Source organism: Vipera berus, assembly GCF_964194415.1.
Source record: "Vipera berus genome assembly, chromosome: Z".
Taxonomy (NCBI): domain Eukaryota; kingdom Metazoa; phylum Chordata; class Lepidosauria; order Squamata; family Viperidae; genus Vipera; species Vipera berus.
The window spans coordinates 92,643,595-92,656,676 of record NC_138205.1 but is presented as its reverse complement, the minus strand read 5'-3'; positions in this window follow the sequence as shown (position 1 = coordinate 92,656,676).

The window sequence follows — 13,082 nt, the reverse complement described above, 5'->3', positions numbered from 1 at the left end:
CAGCAAGAAGATCCTAATATTTTGAGGGAGGAATGAACCAAGAACCCCCATCCCAGGAGAGCACAGACATATAGCAATATTGTATTTCATTCCTGAAGTATCACAGAACTCACATTTTTTTTAATTCAAGGATACAATGCCACTTTAACAATTACAAGACCAATACTTTCCCCAAACCCTTAAAACCTGTCTGTGTCAAATTAGGCTATATCCTCCTAAAAAAAAACATTTCAAGCTTGTATGTTAAACTAGGAACACAGGTGAAGGCAGCCAAACAGCCATTCTCAATTAAGACAAGTTGGGCTGAGCACGATTCAACTTAAGGAGATTATATTACAGTTTCTTGGTTTTTTTTAATCCCATTTATATCCCGCCCTTCTCCGAAGACTCAGGGCAGCTTACAATCTAAAGCACAAATCAATGTGCTTAGCAATAGCAGTTAAGCAAGACATTGATGAACTCTATTTCTGCTACTGTGCAATGACCATGTTGTCCAACTCAGTCATAATTTCACACAAAACCCAGTGAATCTTGTATCACAGACAAGGGTTAGAAGAACAAGCCTCTGTTAGGCCTGACATTTCATCGGACTCTTGGGTCCTGATCAAGCATATTTAAGCAGCATTTTTCAGCCAATGAATCCTATCAAATATGCACATGTTCTCAACTAGACCCAAGGCCTGCTATCCAGAACAGCACTAATCCTCTTAATATTCAAGAACTTATTTTGTTTTCTCAAGCGGTGCATCTTGCTATTGCAATAACTGAGATATTTTTTTCTTGATTTAGACAGTTTTATTAGTTTATGTAACATACAAAAAATACAAAAGCAAATGGTAGGAAAAATAGGGAAGAGAAAAGTAAAGGGAAGAGTGAGAAAAAGAAGGAGAGAAAGAAAAAAGAAAAAGGAAGAGAGAGAGAGAGAGAGAGAGAGAGAGAGAGAGAGAGAGAGAGAGAGAGAGAGAGAAGGCATTGACTTCTGACTCCCTTTGGTGCAGTAGAATAAGGCATGAACACCAAACCTCAACTTTTTACTTTTACATAATAGTTTAAACTAACCATTTCTATAACAAAAAATTTATCTAATCAGTAAAACCCAAAATCAAAGTTTTATTTTTTTTCCACCTCAAGCACAAAGTCCAGAAGCGGCTTCCAAGTAGAAATAAAAGTATATGGGTTTTGTTTTTTTCTTTGATCAGTCAATTTAGCCATCTCTGCTAATTCCATCAACTTTTGCAGCTGTTTGTCCATTGTCGGGATCAAAATGTCCTTCCATTTCTGTGTATACAGTAGAATAGTCTTGCTACCATCAACATATATAACATCAAAGTTCCAATTTTTTCCCCAAGTCTTTTTCCATTAAACCCAAAAGGAAAGTCTCTGGTTTTCTTTTATATTCACTTTTAAGAATTTTCTGTATTAGAATATGAATCCCAGTCCAATATTTCTTTGCTTTATTACCATCTGTCCACCATCAATGATAAAAGGTCCCTTCCTTCTTTACATTTGCATTTCCAACATTCATTTGAAACACCCTTATACATTTTTGACAACCTTTCTGGAGTTAAATACCAATGATACATCATCATATAGAAATTTTCCTTTAAGTTATAATTTAATATAAATTTTAAACTTTTCTTCCACATGTTCTCCCATTGTTCAAGCATTACATTATGGTCAAAGTTCCTTGCCCACTGGATCATACAGTGCTTTATATGTTCACTTTCCAGATTTAAATTCATCACTATCACACATTAGGATTTCCAATTCATTTTTACTGAAGTCAAACCCATAATTCTTTTTGTGTAATTTAAATCTTGCTTTCTGTTGTGAATATGTTAACCAATGGCATACATGACCTTCTGATTCTAACTCATCCTTAGACTTGAGAGTAGGGTCACCAAAATTAAAAGATATTATTTTAATTCGGCCACCAATTCTGCTTTGTCACCATTTCTTTTCTGAAAAAAGCTTCTAGTGGGAAAACCAAAGAGGCACCTTCATGGAAAACCTTGTTTTATATTTATTCCAAGCTCTCAGAATGGCCTGTCTAACAAAATGGTTGTTAAAATTAACATTTACTTTAACCGTGTCATACCGTAGTTAACCATGCCATCCAAATCTTAATTCATAACCCTCTAAGTCAAATAGTCTCTTATTCTGAAGGTTCACCCATTCTTTTAGCCAAACCAAACAACAAGCATCAAAATACAGTTTCAAATCTGGTAAACTCAAACACTCTCTTTCCTTAGCATCTTGCCATAAAAACGTAGAAACATATCCATCTGCCATTGTTTAAATGGAATATCGGTTGCAAATATTGATATTGTCTGAAACAGAAAGAGCATCTTTGGTGAGACGTTCATCTTGATTACAGATATTGTACTCAGTAGTCTACATGGGGCTGCCCTTGAGGACCACCCGGAGGCTTCAGCTGGTGCAGAATGCAGCCGTGCAAGTCATAATGGGGGTCTCCCGATACTCCCATGTAACACCTCTACTCTGCGAGCTGCATTGGCTTCCGGTTGCCCTTCGGGTGAAATTCAAGATGCTGGTGATGACCTATAAAGCCCTAAATGGCGAGGGTCCGGGATATTTGAGGGCACACCTGCTGCCAGCATCAAGCTCCCTTCGTCCAGTGCGCTCCCACAGGGAGGGTCTTCTGAGGGTGCCGCCGGTTAAAGATTGCCGGCGGGTAACACCCAGGGGTAGGGGCTTCTCTGTGGGTGCGCCTGCCCTGTGGAACCAGCTGCCTGCGGGGCTTAGGACTGCCCCCAACATCTGTTCATTCCGCCGGGACCTGAAGACCTGGCTCTTCAAGCTCTCTGGCCCAGGCTGAGAATTTTTTGATTTTAATTTTAATTGGTTTTTTTTACTGTTCTCAGGGTTTTATTTAATCTTTTTAAATTTGTTTTAACGTTTGTATTGACTCTCTTTTAAATGCCCTGTAAACCGCCCTGAGTCCTTCGGGAAAGGGCGGTATATAAATTTAAATAAATAAATAAATAAATAAATAAATAAATAAATAAATAAATAAATAAATAAATAAATAAATAAATAAATAAAATGCAATTTATCCTATCTTAATAAGTCTTTTTTTGTCATTCCAGAGAAGGACATAATTGTTTTGGAACAGTTTGTGTTTGTCAAAATAACCGCCAAATATTTCACCTTTTTCTCAACCCTAAAACCAGACTTTTTAGTCAATATATCACTATCCTGGGAGGTCATATTGTTAATCAGCATCATTTCTTCCTGTTTATTTATTTTAAAACCTTGCTAAAGATGCAAACTCATGACATTTTTAATGGATATGGCTTTTATGGACAGAACTATAAAGAACTGTGAAAAAAATGCTTCACCAGGAATCAGTTAAATAAACATTTAATTGACTTTCATCTTTCAGTTTATTGAATAGGCCAAGGAGGGGAGGGAACAACCTTTCCACTATAGCAGACATGTCAAACTCGCGACATCACGTGACATCATGCAACGTATCGGGACGGTTTTGCCATTGCCGGCAACGGGGTGGGTGCAGCTTCCGCATGACACATCTGGCCCACGGGCTGGCAGTTTGACACCCAAAATTTCTTTTGCCATGCAAGACAGTTGTTAAGTGAGTTTTGCTCCATTTTGCCTCCTTTTTTGCCACAATTGTTAAGCAAATCACTGCACTTGTTAAGTGACTCACACGATCATTAAGCCAATCTGTCTTCCCCCATTGAGTTTGCTTGTTAGAAATGGTGATCACTGTTACAAATAAGAACCAATATTTTTGTAATACTTTCAATTTCCTTGCTCTGAATATATCCTGCAACAGCCCTTGATCTTTCCTGCAATCTTTATTTCTCCTCTCTCCTCCTCCACCCCCAGTTCCTGATACACCTGCATTAGCTTTTGACAGCACTTTGGTAAGCCACTCATGTTTTTTCAGAATAGATTACTGGGATTTGATATATACAAACATGAAGCATTTTATATCTTCTAGAAGCACTACATAAAAGTAAGCATCATTATCAACACTAGAAAACATGAAATATAGCCCAAAGAACTGTAGGATCAGCAAAACTTAAAATGGACATTTAAGATTTTTTATTTAGATTGAGTAATGAGCTGCATTGGTTGCCAGTTGTCTTCCGAGTGAGATTCAAGGTTTTGGTAATGGTTTTCAAGGCCCTACATGGCATGGGTCTGGAGTACCTCGGGGATCACCTGCTGCCGGCATCAACTTCCCTCCGCCCTGTGCGTTCCCACAGAGAGGGCCTCCTCAGGGTGCCACCGGTCAGAGAATGTCGTCTGGTGGCCCCCAGGGGGAGGGCCTTCTCTGTGGGCGCCCCGGACTTATGGAACCAGTTGCCGGTTGAGCTCCGGACGGTGCCTGACCTTCGCTCCTTCCGACGCGATCTGAAGACCTATTTATTTGAACAAGCCGGCCTGGCCTGATGGGGGATGTTGAGGTTTTTATTGCGGTTTTTTACACTATTATTTATTGTTTTACCTCGGGCTTGTATTTAATTCTTTTAACTTTTGTACTTTGTATTTTATATGTGCCCTGTTCACCGCCCTGAGTCCTTCGGGAGAAGGGCGGTATACAAATATAATAAACTTAACTTAAACTTAAACTTAATGGGGAAAAGCTATATCAGAATCTGCTCAGAGACCACAGAAAGATTTGGAGGGTATTTCTGCTTCAGGAGTATACACACAAGTGTAAACCAGTTTCTAAACTAAACATGCAAGATGATAATGATGGCTTCATCATCATCATCAAACATCCCCAACTACCTATCCTAGGTCCTTGGGAAGGACTTGATTGGTGGACAAAAAAATGCCAAATCCAGTCTGAAAATCTGGCTGACTGTGCAAAGAACCATTAAAATAATTGCAAAAGGCAACTTTATTTGGAACAGACTACATCTTGTAAAGAAACCTTTAACACTATCAAAGAACAATTCTTTATCCAAGTTCTTGGGAAGAACTCAATAGGTGAATAGCCATGCCAAATCCTGTTTAAACATCTGGTTGACTATGTGGTGAATTATATTAATAATAATGCAAGTAATGCAAAAGGGTAAAGTGAAATCCATATACCAAGAGGGTTACTCTTTATTGCTGAGTTCAAGCACCATCTATCAATCTATCATCTAGCAACGGATGGAAACTAGTCAAGGAGAGAAGCAACCTAGAACTAAGGAGAAACTTCCTGACAGTTAGAACAACTAACCAGTGGAACAACCTGCCTCCAGAAGTGGTAATCCCTTTGCTGCCAGACAACTATAACAGAAGAGCACTCTGTCCATGTTTGGCAACAATCTAAAATGCTGATAGACACAGGGAAATAGACTCTGAAAAGCAAAGAGAAAGTTGTCTCCATCCCAATGCACCACACAATCTGTTCTACTGCTGTCCAGAAAGATTTGGGGTTGGCTGGAGAGTTGATGGGTTCAGGGAGAAAAGCCAGCTTTGAAAAAACTAGAATTTCTCATTGCTTAAAGTCGAACACCTTTGGAAAGACTGTTCAAGAACAGGAGGCTTGCATTAGATAGATGCCATATTTAAAGGTAATGCAAGCCCCCCATTCTTAGCTTCACTTTGACTCCACCCTTAACCAAATCAATACACAATGAAAACTACTAGACTGCATCCACAGTAGAACTGTGAAAACTTATTTGCTTGAAGGGGGAAACACTGCCATACACTAAGCATGATTTTAAGCTGCCTCAGTTATCAGGATGGGATGAAGGCAATGTCATGAAGCCATGGCAGGAGAGAAAATGAATAATAGGCATGTTTATTGTAGAGTTAGCTGCAAACAGGAAAAGGAAAGGTTCAAAGTCTGCACAGCTCTATTTTCACTAATCCATGTGCCTTCATCTTTTCAGCAGATGACTAAATATAAAACCATGAAAGAGTGCTCCTTTTATCATTTCTGCAGATTTTTTGCTTTGTGTCAAGCCATCCATAATTTTGAAAAGCTCTCCATGCCGTCATACTACAGAATTTCGCCTTCATGCATCTAAGCCTCAATATGTCAACCACACCCCTCATTAAACAATTTTCATTTTAAAAATATTGCTCAGAAATTACACTTTTGCATATAGATCCAGAAACATTGCCTTCTTGCTGGAAGTTACTTTAAGTTGGATAAAATTGGAACATCTATTGAGCATTTATTAATTTTGAGCTTTTAAAGTCTTCTAAAAGAATGGCCTGGATCAGTTAGAAAGCCTCTTCCCAATGAGCAGTGGACTTAGCTTCTACAGGGACTTTCACAGCTGTTTGAATTCCTATGAGTTCAATTGATTTTCCATTTGAATGTGGCACATGTAACTTCCTCACCTTTTCTTACTTTTTTCCTTATCCCTATGTCTTGCTAATGATACGCAGCAGGGCCAACGAGCACAGTGACATTGTAACATTTGCCTAAACTATTACCAGCTAAACACTTCTGATAATATTACATTTTATCTTTAAATATGCATCAAGATTAAGAAATAATTAGATCTACTGTAAATGAATGCTGTACTATATATGCTGTTTCATATATAATAGAGGCAGATTAAGGCAAGAGGAATAAAATTTAAATTATGCAACTTTTCATTATGCAAGCCATTTTAACATTTCAGGAAGAGACCATATATACCAGGGGTCTTCAAACTTGGCCCTTTTACAACTTATGGACTTCAACTCCCAGAATTCCTCAGCCAGCGTGCCTGGCTGAGGAATTCTGGGAGTTGAAGTCCACAAGTCGTAAAAGGGCCAAGTTTGAAGACCCCTGATATATACTAATATATCAGTGCTTTCAGAGTACGTCCCTGTTGATTAAATTAGTTGACTTTCTTTTTTTTCACTGCTATGGCATGTTTTGCAATCTTCTCTTACTAAGGGCAACTGAATTCCCACTTTGGATTTTTCTTCAGAAGCTTATTCCAGAATTTGAATCCATGAGCAGAGTGACACAAAAACCATACCCACGTAGAATAGAAACTTAATCATCATAACAATTAGAAGTCTGAATAAAGAAAGGAACAAAATGAGATTTGAACTTAGGCTGCGCCAACTGAATAGTCTGCCTTAAGTTATATTTTTAACCCATCTGCTTCAATCGTCTTTATAAGACACCCTGTCCTAGGGTGTTATAGTAAAATAATATAGAATAACCGCAAGCAATTTGATTGTTCATTGTATTTATTAAAAAGCAGCAAAAGCAAGAACAAGTAAATTGTTCTTAAATCAGAGAACTCAAAGGTGCCAATTTTAATAGCTTGTTTGTGAACTAAGGATTCTTTTTTGGGGCTCTAATATCTGAATATATAATATCTGAAGTAGTGATATGTTGAATTGAAAGGAAGCTTTATCTGAGCAAAATCTTTCTCTCATCAGGTATTTTTTGGTTCTTTCATACATTTTCATTTTTCTTAATATTCTATTCGATTTTGATCAATGTCCTTCAACTGTTCCTACTGTTTTAAATTGGTCTTTTATTTTTGAGCTCTTCTGAGTGAACTAGAATAGGATCATAGAATCATGGGGTTGCAAGGGACCTCAGAGATCTTCTAGTCCAACCCCCTGCTCATGGCAGGAGCCTCATACCATCCCAGTCAATTGGTTGTCCAGTCTATTGTCCAGCACCCACAACTCCAGGAAACAAGCTATTCCATTTATTAATTGTTCTGTCAGAAAATTTCTCCTTACTTCTAGGTTGGATCTTTCTTTATCAAATTTCCACCCATTACTTCTTATCCTGCCCTCTGGTGCTTTGGAGAATAGGTTAATCTCTTCTCTCTGACAGCCACTCAAGTACTGGAAGTAACTATCATGTCCCCCTTAATCCTTTTCTTTGATAGGCTAGAGACATATCTGGCTCCTGCAACTATTCTTCATACAATTTAGCCTCCAGTCCCTTTCTCATCTTTGTGGCTCTTCTCTACAGACTTTCCAGGGGTTCAACATCTTTTTTATGTTGTGGTGACTAGAATTGGCACAACAGAGCATAAACATTTATGGGAAAGGAAAAAATAAATAAAAAGTGAATAATAAATTCAGTGGTACAAGCATGCTTGTTTAAATGAAAGCCTAAAATTATAGTAAGAGTTTAGGGTACATGGTGTATGAGGCAATTCACAAGACATGCTCCAAATAGGAGTTTGACTTCTATGATTCTCAAAGCAACTTGCATCTTCTTTTCAGAAAAATACACGTTACCTTTTGAGATGCCACACTTAGTCTTCTTTAGGGCAAGACTTACTAAATTTTATGACCTGTTAATATATCAGATAAAACAAATTCTAGTCCACAAAGGTCCACATCATGATTAATTTGCCAGTATTGTGAAATTTATGACTGTAACTGAGCTTTGCAATTGTGGTTGTAAGTTGTGACATTCATAAGGCAGGTGATCATGTTACCAGACCCAATTTTACAGCCTTTTTGCAATGATTGTTAAGTGAAGTTGTAAAGCAAACCCATTGTTTGCTATGGGACTTTTCTTTTCATTAACCAGAAGTAAACAGTAGTTTCTGGAAATATGTAATCAGCAAAAACATAACTGTAAATGCTGTAAATGCAGGCCAGTTGCCAAGTGCCCAAAACGTGGTCACGTGTCTTGGGGAGCACATGTCATAATTTCAGAACTTGGAATAAGTAGGGTTTTTTGAATGTCTTTGAATGTCACTAAGTGACCAGTCATAAACTGAGGACTATTGTGCTGTACTGTTTTACATAATATTGTATATATATAAAGTATGAAAATGGTCCTTATAAAATGATTTTCCTACTTGCATGCTTATTTAAAGAGGTCTTGATCATTTTTCTGAATATTCTGTGAAGCTGCTGCATGTTATCATCTCCCTTTAAATCTCATTATTTGTTTCTGTGTTCTGCATAATATTGTTTAACCCTAAACTTAACACTATTGAATTAAACAGGATCAAATTTATAGGACATAAAAGCTGCAGGAAGTATATAGTTCTGTGTGGATGAGTTACCTTAAGATGAAGACAAAATTTCTGTTTTTGGTTTCATAAACATTAGCATAGTGACTGGAGGTGGTTGATCAAGTTTTCTCTACCAAACTTTCTGTTTAGGAAGCAGCTACAAAAAAACTTCTGGCCTTTTGGGACAGCTGCCTGATCAACTAACCATAAAAAGTCAACTAACCATAAAAAGCCTTGGTGGAGCAGTGGGCTAATGCTTCCTTAAGTAACACCAGCTGCCTGCAATTAGTGCAGGTTCTCATCCCACCAGGCTCAAGGTTGACTCAGCCTTCCATCCTTCCGAGGTAGGTAAAATGAGGACCCAGATTGTTGGGGGCAATTAAGCTGACTTTGTAATAATGCCGCTTGGGGTGTGTGTGTGAAAGCCCTAATAAGCAGGCATAGACATAGAATGAAGGCTACTGCTAAGCTTGTAAGCCGCCCTGAGTCTTCGGAGAAGGGCGGGATATAAATGGAATTTAAATAAATAAATAAATAAATAAATAAATAAATAAATAAATAAATAAATAAATAAATAAATAAATAAATAAATAAATAAATAAATAAATAAATATTCTTTATATTCCTAAGCAGGAAATTTCTCCTTCCAGCTAAGGACAGGAAATATTATGTCCAAAGATTCACCAATTTGTTCAGAATAGAGAATATCCTATCTAAAACATATTACATTTCTATGAAGCCACACACATCAGTTTGAAGCAATGATCAGATAGTTCCAAAACTATTCCTACACGTGGAAAATTAAGTCCAACCTGCTTTTCCTCCATTTAGTATATTTGTGTCTAATTTTAAAGAGAAAAGGGATTACAGAAAAGGATGAAAAACTGGTATTTAGTTATGGCTAGACTGATCATAAGAATAGCAGTAATGGGACACTGCATAGTTGATCACTATCTTTCCTTTGCTCTTTTCTTTTATTCCTGTTTTTCAGTTATGTACTTCACATTAGCGTCCACGATAGTTTGCAATGCCACTAAAATATATATACATTCCAACTGAAAAATTAAAAAAAATCCCTCTTAAGTACCAAGGATTTTTTTAAAGATAAACAAAGGCTCTTTAAAAGAAGATACCCAAGATGCTAAACTGAAAACAAGACATTAACAGTGGGATAGAATCAAGATCGTGTTAAGTATTAATACCATTTTACGATGCCTTGGTAAGGCCGCACTTGGGATACTGCACCCAGTTTTGGTCACCACGATTTGAGACTCTAGGAAGAGTACAGAGAAGAGCAACAAAGATGATCAGGGGACTGGAGGCTAAAACATATAAGGAACAGTTGCTGGAATTGGGTAGGTCTAGTTTAATGAAGAGAAGGACGAGGGGTGACATGATAGCAGTGTTCCAATATCTCAGGGGCTGCCACAAAGAAGAGTCAAGCTATTCTCCAAAGCACCTGAAGGCAGGACAAGAAGCAACGGATGGAAACTAATCCAGGAGAGAAGCAACCTAGAACTAAGGAGAAACTTCCTGACAGTTAGAACAATTAACCAGTGGAACAACCTGCCTCCAGAAGCGGTGAATGCTCCAACACTGGAAGTTTTTAAGAAGTGAGTGGACAGCCATTTGTTTGAAATGGTATAGGGTTTCCTGCCTGAGCAGGGGGTTGGACTAGATGACCTCCAAGGTCCCTTCCAATTTTTATTATTATTATTATTATTATTATTATTATTATTATTATTATTATTATTATTATTATTATTATTATTGATACATTTAGTCTTGTTTTATTGTATTGCTTCAATAATCAATTTGTAGAAAATAAGTCTCCATTTATAAAATATAATTACTCTAGAGCAGGGGTCCCCAAATTGTAAGCCACAGCCCACTACCCGGCCATGGCCTATTGGCCACTGGACTGTGTGAGTGACTGGCTAGAGGGCACGTGTGCGTGTAGTCACCCATTTGCGCTAGCATTGCCGCGAGCGTCACGCAGGATCTAGCGTCATTGCAGGTTTCACATGGGTGCTCATGGCCCCATTTGTAGTGCATGCATGCTCGTGGCCCAGTTCACGTGTGCATGTGCATGTAAAGGCGCCTTCCCCTCCCTTTTCCTCTAGGCCGCTAACCCAGAAAGATTGGGGACCAGTGCTCTATTGTACTTTTCCATTAGATACATCAAGTCTTTTCATTAGAATCAGGTACTGTTACCTTAGGAAAATAATATCATTAGGCATTAACAAGAATCCTAAATGAATGAGTTCCTCACTTTAGATGCCATTAGATGTACATAGAATGCTTTATTCACAGTAGGAAATCTGCCTTCTCTTTAAAGATAGGAAAACACATCTCAGCTGGTATTCTTAAACTTGTAAGTTTGTAAGAGAATCATCAGTTACTCAAATGCCTAGGTTTCTCCATTTGATAAATCAAAACCAGAATTTCTATCAACATATTGCAACCATCCAAACTTCCTAAGTTTAAACAGCACTGATTCACACATACTTCCCTAATATGTTCTTTATTAAATATTGTATGTGTCCTAAGTTTTTTTTAAAGTACTTCTTTAACATCACGTCACTGATCCTGCTTGTTATATATCCCTTAATTTTATTTATTTTAAATGACAACATACTTCAAAATCTTTCAGCAACAAAATGTTCCAGACTTTCCCAAAATAAGTCTTCTAATGGCATCAGTTAGCATACCTTTACTAGAACAAAATAGACATATGAGGGTAATCCAGAACATTTAGTAACACTAAAACTAATATTCCCTGGCATTTTTCAAGAATAAACTTTAATGCCACTACTGTATTAGCCCTATTTATAAGCCACCAAGGTATCCAACCAATGTAACTGAATTTCATATCAAAGCCTCAGATTTTCTAAAGAAAATTATTTGTGGCTATGTTACTATGTATCTTCCCAACTCATCCGTAAAATGCAGACTGAGTTCATTACATTATACAGTTACTCGTTTTTGTGACTTTGTACACTGAAGTAACCTAGCTAGATTTAGTTAAGTATGTTTCATAGTTGTATGCAGTGCTTTTTTTGTAAAAGAAAAAGGTGCCGGAACTCACACATGTCATACAACCTGCCTTGCCTAACCTACAAGGTTCCATCCAAAAAAGGTGCCGGAACTCCGTTCTGAGCATTCTATGAGAAAAAAAGCCCTGGTTGTATACAACATGGAAATCCAACTAGTTGCAGCTTACTCTGTATGAACCCACCCTCTATAGCTGGATAGTCATGGAATGTTTTGCCCATTCACAATTTATCAAGCTGCATGCCGCCAGCTTTTAAGGTAATCTGAAAAAGTTCATTCCACTCCAAGTCTTATTAGTCTGCTAAGGGTCCCATAGGAACAGGGTTAATCATACTCTATAGTTGAGAAGAAATGTTGCAATGTTTATTGTGTTAGCCTTGTGTTTTCTTCTTCTTGCACATACTATACACAAGTCATTTATTTCAGAGGTTTTATGGTCCTAAAAGCAGTCTGAGACTATTAAAATAAACCACAGACATTGATGGGTAAAATCATTACTTTTGAACCTCACTTCAGAATTCAAGTATGGAGATAAAAAAATAAATATTTGAAAAATAGCATTGCATAATAGGTAAAGTTGCCCTTTTCAATTTAGTACCTTAAAATTTAAAGAGTTCTGATCCCAATGCAGTTTGGGGTAGGAAGGGCAGTGAACTATCTGAAATGGAACTATCATTAGCACTATACCTTATTTCATAATAAAGTACCAAGATTTTTTTTTATTTCATAGTCACTAACTTTTTAGCCACTCCCACTAATTTGCAATCTGCAGATAACCATGACCTACTATGCATGACCGACTATTGTAGACAAAACACAATAAGGACATCATATATTTTCAATATTTGACAGGACTATATAAATATTATTGCCATTTATAAGTTCACCTGAATAAAGTGAGTATTCAACTCTCACTTTAAGACAGGGCCTGTTGAAATTGGTATCTAAATAAATGAAATTAATTTCAGATAAATCAATAAAGCAAAATAATATTAAAGACCTAAAGAAACCAGGTGAAAGAAAGTCATTCTAAAGCAAAATGAACTGCATGTGCTGAAATGTGACAGACATATGTTGGGTTTATTCCAAATA